The sequence below is a fragment of the Electrona antarctica genome (assembly GCF_951216825.1).
Source record: "Electrona antarctica genome assembly, chromosome: 11".
Taxonomy (NCBI): Eukaryota; Metazoa; Chordata; class Actinopteri; order Myctophiformes; family Myctophidae; genus Electrona; species Electrona antarctica.
The window spans coordinates 11,267,894-11,278,015 of record NC_136792.1 but is presented as its reverse complement, the minus strand read 5'-3'; the positions used below and the strand labels follow the sequence as shown (position 1 = coordinate 11,278,015).

The window sequence follows — 10,122 nt, the reverse complement described above, 5'->3', positions numbered from 1 at the left end:
TAAAAACCAAGAAATAATTTGTTTCTTGGACTGGCTGTTTTTTTTGCTGCTGCTGCATTGTATTGTACTAAACTGTTAGGCCTATGTACCATTTTGGAAAATAAATAAACATTTGAATTATAAAAGTGTGTACAAATGGTTCCATTTGTACAATCTCTAAATTACAGACACAAGGGTCCATTTGGTTCCTAACTATCATTTAGCTGCATGGGTCGTTCACCAAAACTGAAACTAGGGTTTTTTGACCCCAGGGGCTCACTGGGGACAGGGAGGAACTCCTTATATGGTCAGCACACTCTATAGTAGGGAGGATTATCCAGAAAAAAATAAAAAACAAGTGATATTTGAAATAAGTCAAATCACTGAATATACCTTTAAGCAGGGGCCCAGTGGTGGAAAGTAACTAAGTACATTCACTTAAGTACTGCACTTGATTACAATCTTGAGGTATTTGTATTCTTTACTTGAGTATAATTTCCAGTAGGCTACTTTTACTTCTACTCCAAATATTGTACTTTTACTCTACTACATGTATTTGAAAACTTTAGTTCTACAGTTACTTTGTAGATTTAAATTATTACAAAACATAATATAAGAACGACTTCACCACTTTTCAACCTATCTTCATATAATAGGTCCTCACTAATGTTCATGCTAAAATCGCACACAATTTTCCCTACTCAGTCTGTGTCTCATAGGAGGGCTGTGGGCAGTTCAGAAACCCGACCACCAGTGATCATCGATGAGGATGAAGCTAATAGAAACTGCAGGCTTTCTAGTCCTGAAAAGTTGCAATGCGAAAATGGAAGCCATCATTCTCACGATAATACAAATCTAAACATTTTTGCAAAAAAAAAAATCTTCTTTCAAAAAGAATCTGCCTAACGATGATGTCACTGGTGGACAGGTTTCTGAAATGCCCACAGCCCTCCTATGACAGACTGAGTAGAAAAAAAAGATGTCCTTTTATCATGATTATTAGTGATATGAGCCAGGACCTATTATATGAAGATAGGTTGAAAAGTGGTGAAGTGGTCCTATATTTTCAATTCAGGACTTTTAACAGAGTGTTTCCACATTGCAGTATTGATACTTTTAACTCAAGTAAAATAATTTAGTACATTTTCCATCACTGCAGGGGAGTCACATTGAGGTTAAAGACCTTATTTTGTGTGTGTGACCTACACTTTAATTTAATTTAAGTTAATGAGACCCCAAATATATTTGTCTTTTTTAGCAGTTTAATACATTTTGTATCTGTAATGTTATAGAGGGGTATGCACGTGACATCATCATTATACGCGGAAGTTATGCGGGAACGCGTACTGAGTGGCAAAAAAACTACTTTCTGGCCTTGACACTTGACAGCCCCATACATCCAAACAGAAAAGTCCTATCTGATTGCATTAAACGACGTTAAACGACATTAAACTCACTTCGGCACTCGATTTGCCACTCACTTTATACATGTGCATACCCTCTTATTTATCATCAGTTACTTTTTGCTAGTTGAGAGATGTTGTAATCTCTGTGTAGGATGAGCCAAACATGGTTTATTTATTTTGTATTTGTGCACTGGATTGGATGATTGATATGTGATGGATGGAGGCACCACATTGGTTGGCACTCGATTGGTGGGAGTGTCTTTGTGGGTGTGGCCATCCTGCAGCGGATATAAGTAACCTGCTCACGGTTTGACCGTGGGGGTTAGGGTGAGCTGGGAGAGATGACTGTGGGGGTTAGGGTGAGCTAGGAGAGATACAGGGCGATATCTTGCACCTTACCCTTATCCCTAAACTTCTTTTTTTTAATTAAAATCTTTTTTTTAATAGCTTTTAAAGTGGCTAGTTGAACAATTTCAACAATGTTTGAGTGGTGCAACCACTCCAAGGAACAGCTTTGTCCCTATGGGACTATGTGACTATGTGTCTATGTTTAGAGTACCAATAGGGGGTGCTGTTGCACCACTCGCTTCAGGCTGGTCTGATTTCTTTTTTCTTCAAAATAGTAAACAATGGCAAAGAAATGGAAGAAGGTATATGGCACGCAAGATAGGCCCCATAGTTTTAATTAATAGTTAATTACATTTTTCTCATTGTTTAACTTAATTCCTTGGCACATATGTATTACATATTTATTGAAAGTTGAATTGTAATATTTGGTGCACTGAAGAGAAGTAAATCATTTTAAACTGATGAGCTATTGTTTGGACATGAGTCTTTTTAAAAAAAAATCTCCCAGGCAGTAATATATAGCTCGCCCAGTGCAACATACCAGTTGTAACCTGATTGTGGTAACGATCACAAGTTAAGAAACTGGTGACATTTCTGTAAATGTGTGTTCTTTACTTAAAATTAGAAAACATTAAAATGAATACAATTTGATTTTTTGGGGGTGTGCAACAGTGACTCCAGCAACTCCTGCGGTTTCCGCAAATGTGTTCTGAATGAGTGTTCTGTAATGTTTTATAATCAGTTACTCACAGTGTTTTACACACACACACAGACATCTCCAACTCACCCACAGACACCCACCCACAGACACCTCCAACTCACCCACAGACACCTCCTGAGCGAAGGCCAGAGAGATGAGGAGCAGAGGAAGGCCCACAGCCACGCACGTCACCATCATGTCCACGGCCAGTTCTGTGCGCACGTTCCGGTAGCGCTACTGGTTGGGCTCTTTCAGCAGGAAGTCGCTAAACACGTACTCAGTGGCCACGTGGGCGATAGCCATCTCTGAGAGAAAGATGTGAGCCTGCTGCTGGACTGGGCTGGGAGGGGGGAACGCAAGACAACAGAACACACTTTACAACATGTAACGTTTACTTTCATGTAACATTATGGTCCCTATTTCCATCAGTGCCTGACTCTTATCCCTAAACTTCTTTTCCTTTTTTACTATTTTCAATGTCGGGTGGGCAAAAGGTATTGTATGTATGTGTATGTAATCTGACACCATCGACAGCCAATTATAAGTTATAGAATATACCTACCCCACCTACCAGTATACATACCACTTCTGGTCCAGCCGACCACAACACTAGCTTGCACGCTCTGCTTGTGCAAGTAATAATAGCCTACCTCATACATGGGTACTGCCAACTATTTCCATTGAAGAAAATATATTTGTATGAATCATGTGTAGCCCCTAGAGGGAGGCAGAGGTAAATTGACAAAGTGACTAGGGTATTTAAAGCCTTTCTGAACAGGCAAGTAGCAGGTCTGAAATATGTGGGGCCTCACAACATTGCTGGTAGCATGTTGTTGAGACAGGTGATGTTGAGTGCCTACCTGTCAATTGGTAAGCCTTTTTTTATTGATTTAGTATCTTCATTTTTACTGTTATCTTGTATGGTCTACAATGAGTGTTTTTATATTGTCAGGTCTGTGCCACTTTTGGTGCTGTTGTCGTGAGGATGCATGTTTACCTGTCCTGAAATGTTTGGGGTGTGGCCTTCCAAGTAACATGTAGTTAAACTGGAGCAATGTGAGTATTATTATACAATATGTTTGCTGCAAAGCTGAGCAAAAAGTGGGTTGTTATGTTATATATGCTGTTGCATTTGATGTGTATTGTGTAACCTATGTCGTTGTTACCACAGCTACAGGTGGAGACTGGGGCCTATTCTACCTGTGTATAGCTGTGTGCATGTAGCCATTGAGGGGACTGCATGGGTAGCCATTGAGCGTTATCTGGTAAAGCAATCATTGATTCCCCTACATTTAGTTATATTGCCTGTGACATTTTATAGATGGTATGGTGGTGCATCGATGTGTTATCTTTTTATTATTCCTTGTGTGGTATTTTGTAATGGTCATAGTGAACCATGTGCTTTGTTTTGGATTGTATAATTGAACTGTGTTTTGTTTTGATTGTACTGTAGGTCCATGATTGAGGAACAAGCGGCACCCATACGGAACGCTGTTCCTCTTTCCCTTTGTTGTTTGATTTGTTATGATTTGTATTTTGTTTTATAACCATTCTCCCATTGCTAGTCCAATCTCAAACACTTTTAAACATTTTATATGCAAGTCTTTTGTAAATCTCTTTCTATTGAATAAAACATTTTGCTATTTTGTACCATACTCGTTGGTCCTTTCTCAATATTTATTAGCGGGGTTACATATGGATGAGAGTTTTGTAAATTCACATACCTGTGTTAGCCCCACGTCCATCTCTTCCTGGACCTAACAAGAAATAGAAAATTATTTCATGTTATTTTCTAAAACGGTTCACTTCTACCAGAAAAAAATATACATCTTAATTATTTTGTGGACCCCACCCGATAACAGTGGGTCCACGCACAATTAAAGAATGTAGAAGAAATTGAATTGATCAACACCTGTTATCTCTCCTAATGGTACCAACATCAATACAGCATGGAATTGTGGACAAAATGTTATCCAAAGGCAATTACAGAATCCTTTAGTTGTGGGTCTGAGAGGCCTGTGGCTCAAATGCCCAAAGCAAAGTTATTTGTTTACCCAAGGTGAATGGACTAAGCTCGACGAACTTGTTTACAGCCAGACCCTGCTCATAGAACATTTCATGGTAGGGGTTCAATGCCTTGCTCAAGGGCACTTCAGCGGTGGTAATTTGAACGTGCCGGTCCGGGGATACGAACTGGCGACCTTCCGATAACAAGACCGCTCCGCAAACCGTTGAAAACCACTACAGACTTATGTACTATTTATTTGCCCTTACATAGGCTACATGCAGCTATTTTCAGCTATTTATTTATTTTCCCCCGCACGGTGTCCGGTCTTGCAGTAGGCTATGCAGTATGCAAATGCAATGCCAGTTGGTACCACAAGGTGGAGCACTGCTCCCTCCCTATCTTTGTTCTCACTTCTGTCCGCCCGTGATCAACTGTCATTAATTGAAAATGGAGGATAATTCAACAGATACAATGCCAAGGGGCTTGTCTTTGGTGTATATAATACAAATTATATTGCATCATGCAACTAACTGTCTAACTGTAAACCTACTAAAACCATGAAGGTGCATCTTTTATCCAAATTCTTCATCTGCAGAGCTACAATATACTTTTTTTTTTTTAGACCTTTTTAATTCTTAAAAAAATAAGACCATTACTGCATCAAAAGTAACAGATATTATACTATGAAAACTGGTCAAACATTGGCCAAATCGTCAAATATGCAAGAAAAAGGCATATTACAGAGATGGGCAAATAGCAGATCTTCAAGCTCACAACACCGTCCTCGCAACGCTTGTAGATCTGCTGTTTTCACTACATTTATCTGTGAAAATGTAATGCCCCAACTCTTACATTCCAAGGGCTTAGTTATCGGGGAGGGTGGTCCCCAGATCAAATGTGATTATTTTGGGGGTCACAGCCGGACCAAAGTTTGTGGAGAGACGGGGAAAGGTAAAAGTTAATTCATTGTATTGGCTCCACACCTTTCGATTTGCATACACTGCCTGCAGATAATCCCGCCGATGCTATATGAAAGAAATCCAAAAAATAAAACCAAAATAATTATCTTGAAGGAAACGTTGTCATAAATCGTATTGTTTGAAGCAAATAAGTAGCAAAGAATTAAAGAAAGTTGTACGTTACACTCCAGAGAGGACGATAGCAGTGACGTAGACTCCGTGGGGGCGGCGGGGCTCGAGCCCCCATGACTATTATAAAAACATTTCGTCTCTGGACGATAGGCAGATTTCATCCTCGGTGGTGCAGTTCCGTAGCGCCACGACGGTGCATTGAATGTCTGTGTCATCGACGCACGTCCAACACTGCAGGTCTGTGACAGCTTCAGCTGAGTTAAGGAAAATATAGAGAGATTCATTATACCGGTGGTTCCCAAACCTTTTCATGTCAAGGACCCCCAAATTGACACTAATTAGCCCGCGGACGGCGGACCATTTGAAAAGATATGCCAGGGACCCCCCCCCAATAAGAAGATTTTTACGGCTCTAGCAGAGATTGTCAACCCGTTTAATTTCAAGGACCAGTGGTGTGCACATATAGACACTAGGTGGTGCTAGAGCAGTGAGCACCACCTAGTGCCCTCTGGGCAGCAATGTGCCCATTTAAAAAAAAGAAAAGAAAAAAAAAACGGCATGTGAACCATGATGACATTGATCAATTCTTGATGAAAAAGCATCGGTAGCACTTTATAATAACTATACACTATTAACCATTAGTTAATGCTTAAGTAACCATGAATTCATCATTAGTAAAGCAGGATTCATACATTACTAAGCAATAAGCATTAGTAAATACAGTTGTAAGCATTTCAACTGCACACTATTAAGCGTTAGTTAAGCATTAATCAAATACTTGACTACTTATGATGAACTCATGATTACTTAAGCATTAACTAATGCTTAACTAATGGTTAATATGCTACTGTATAGTTATTATGAAGTGCTACCAAAGCATCTAAGATATTATTTATGCCCCAAAATCTATAAATCTCACACTATTGAGACAACCAGCCGGTTCCACGCGCTGCACAAGGTGCCCTTTTTTCACTTGAGCACCTGCCCCTCTAAATGTCTGTGCACGCCACTGTAAAGGACCCCCAGCTTGACATGCATTAGGCTACGGACCCCCATTTAATGGCATTTATAATCTCTGGGACCCCCAATTTATATTGTAAAATCAATGTTTAATAATTTAACTCAGAGTGTACAAATGATGATCATTTGTACACTCTCAGAGTTACAGACCCATAAGGGTTCATTTGGTGCCAAACTTTAATTTAGCTGGGGACCCCCTGGAACTCCTTCAATCACTCCTGGGGGTCCCTGGACCCCACTTTGGGAACCACTGCGTTATATATGTGACCATTAATGACCGAGGCTAAGTCATTGATTTTTTTTTTTGTCATCATATGAAAGCAGGGAATCATAGCTTCAAATTGACATATTGACCTAACCCTTATAGAGTAATGTCTTTTTGATTGATTGATTGAAATATTTATTAACAGTTTGCAGAATTACAGTACATTTCAAGCACAAACTCAATACAAAGACTGTTAACTGTGAGTGGACGACCCAATTAAGCATTACACTTGTTTACAAGAGGGTCCACCTTGTTCAATTCATCAAAACATTTAGAGACGTACAAATAGTCTTGCAGAGAAACAGCGAGTTGAGAAAAAAGGCTTGAAAGGTTCACTTCTGTGGTCTCTAGCATTACACCTAGCTACATGTTTAAGCATTTATTTCATATTTACATGTCAATTACACATGCTCTAGTATGTGAAGAGTATGTCTGTGCTATTAACTCATTTTGGATTAAAAATAACATTTTTCTCCTCCTGAACAGTTAGTCTTGCCGCCATGACTCTCTCTGTATGAAAAAGAGTCACATTATGTGCATGACATTATAAAACCATGAAAGAGATTAATTATATATAGGCTACACATGGCATTAGAAACATGAACTCCTTAGTGTTATTCTTATTTTTTCGAAAATATATTTTTGTCTCCACCAGGCCGAAGGTGTTATTCAAATTAGACTAAGACTAAATAATTTCTGTCAAAATTAACAGTGTCAGTGTCAAAATGAACGACTAGTCTTATTCTAGTCTTAGTCTGACTCTTAGCTGACTAATGCGTTCTCATTTTTTATTGACCCTTTACACAAGAACGCACACATTAACAAAACGCTGTAATGTCGCTAGGTGGCGGTAACGGGCTGCCAAATAGACCAGTCACCCACGTATAAGAAGAAGAACCTCTTCACGCAACCCTATCGGGGGTTTTGAATGACACTTCCAGAACACGACGTGGTTGTGTCCGTCGCTCGCTACGCATCGAGGTGGCTGACAGGCAGCCCAGAGCATATAGGCAGAGCGCGCCACGGGATGGTTATATATTTTATAATACATTAGGCTACATAAAAGCTGCTGCTGCGGCTGCCACCTATCACAATTAAGGCATTTTATTTACATCATGGTTTTACATTCACCATCGCTGATGAGCAGCGCTTTGTAGGCGAGGAGGGAGGCTTGTTCAGGAACTCCATTATATCATATTCATATATGGCTCTGCATCAATGTAATGATATATGCGCTGTGAGCCAAAGTGAGCCATGATGTCATAAGTTTTGCGGATTCACCGTTTTGCCTGTTTACATGGAGAAGGGATAAAACGGCGTTCACTCTGGGAGGTGGTTTCACTTTGTTGCGTTTTCACCTCCTGAAAACACCCTTCTCGTCTAAACGGACTCCAGCAAACGATACTTTATTTTGCCGCTTCTTATGAACACCGTTCTCGTGTAAAGACCACCTAAGACTAGACTAAATATAGTACACGGCCAAATACAGATAATTCTGGGGGTCCTTGACATGAAAAAAGTTGAAGACCATTGACATAGAAACATGATTTAGAAGACATTTTTGTAGAATCTGGTCTCAGGTCTAAATGGATTTAAGTGCAGTGATAATTTTGACAGCAAATTCAGATTTAATCTCAGTCTTCGTCTTTTGCATAATTTAGTTTTAGACCTCTTTTAGTCATCTTATTCTAGTCTTAATCAGCTAAATATCAAAATCAAGATTTTGATATTTAGTCTTTTAGACTAAGACTAGAATAAGACTTATTCTTAAGACTAGTGTTAGTTTTGACACTGACACTGTTAATTTTTACAAATGATTTAGTCTTAGTCTAATTTGAAAAACAACATTTAGTTTGAGTCCTATAGTTTAGTCATCTGAATTTCTTTAGTCTAATAATAGTCTAGTCTTAGTCAACGACATATCTAAATCTTTTAGTCTTAGTCAACAAAATAAACACTGTAAAGTGGTTAAAATGTCGTACCTACTCACAGCATAAGTTGTTATTAAATTTGTCCAATTTTAGTCTCGAGTAAATGTAAAAACAAACGAACAAAACCTAAAACCATGATGAAAAATGTTCGCTGACTACCTTTTTTACTGACAAACTAAATGAAAACTAAATAAAAACTAAGCTTACATGACTAAAACTAAGACATATTGACAATTGTGTCAACAAATAAAAACAAGACTAAAATGTTAGGGAGCGACTATAGTGGACAAGAGATCCAGTAGAACTATAAGACAAGGGATATTATTCCGTTGCTGCTTGCTGAAAATAGCAGATCTATACAAGCTCACAACGTGTCGTGCTGCAACACGATGTGATCTTGTAGATATGCTATTTTCAGCACACAACAAACTGAAAGGCACCACCAAAATAGGGATGTCCCGATCACATTTTTTTGCTCCCGATCCGATTCCGGATCCCTACAAAATACATTTTAGTCGACCAAATCAACTGTAGATTTAGTCGACTAAAACTAGACCAACACTAAAACCTTTCAGATGACTGAGATGTGACTAAAAGACTAAATTCCAAAGACTAAAACTTCTATAAACATTAGCTGTCAAAATCAACACTATAGCGAGTTCGACTTGCCTGCATAGAGGATGCTCCACGTTACACACACAGTCCAAATCAGCTTCATGGTGGTGAGTAATGATGAGAAAATGTGTGTGAGCGTGGCATTCAATACCGTCAGGTAATGGCCTTAAATACCGTCAGCTAATGGGGCTTGTACTGGTGAGGAAATAATGTTACGTGTAAACTGGACATTTTCCAAAGACAACTGAGAGTACAAATTGTTGTCATTTGCTTAGGTGTTTGGAGAAAAAACACTGGACATTTTCCAAAGACAACTGAGAGTACACATTGTTATTACTGTATTTGCCAATTACAACATTTTGTACTCTCAGTTGTCTTTGGAAAAAAAACAGTTGGTAAAAAGTACTCAAATGTTTTACTTACAATTTAGGCATTTAGCAGACGCTCTTAATCCAGAGCGATTTACATTAAGCAAGAACAAAAAAAGCATGGCAATACATCACATACAAAAAAGTAGTTATCATGAAACATGCGTAAGCTAACGTAACAGTGGAATATCTATATAATGAAACTATGCATAGCCTACTGTATACTTTAAAGTGCTATGTCTACATACAATGCTACTGTATTCTAGTGCTGTCTACATAAAATGCTATAAGTCTGTATAAAATGTCTAAGTCTACATAAAGTGCTATCTAAGTTACGTAAGTTGAGCCTTTGCAAATGCCTGTAAGGTTGTCGGGGCTAGCGCAAGTGCTA

The 10,122-nt window shown here is 38.8% G+C and overlaps 1 long non-coding RNA gene across 1 annotated transcript; it reads left to right on the top strand.

Moving 5' to 3' along the window:
- Positions 1-3,226: 3,226 nt before the first annotated feature.
- On the top strand, positions 3,227-4,088 carry LOC306931877. Its single transcript, XR_013791080.1, has 4 exons — positions 3,227-3,303; positions 3,386-3,489; positions 3,605-3,698; positions 3,887-4,088. It is a non-coding gene; the product is annotated as an uncharacterized lncRNA (long non-coding RNA).
- The last annotated feature ends 6,034 nt before the right edge of the window (positions 4,089-10,122 follow it).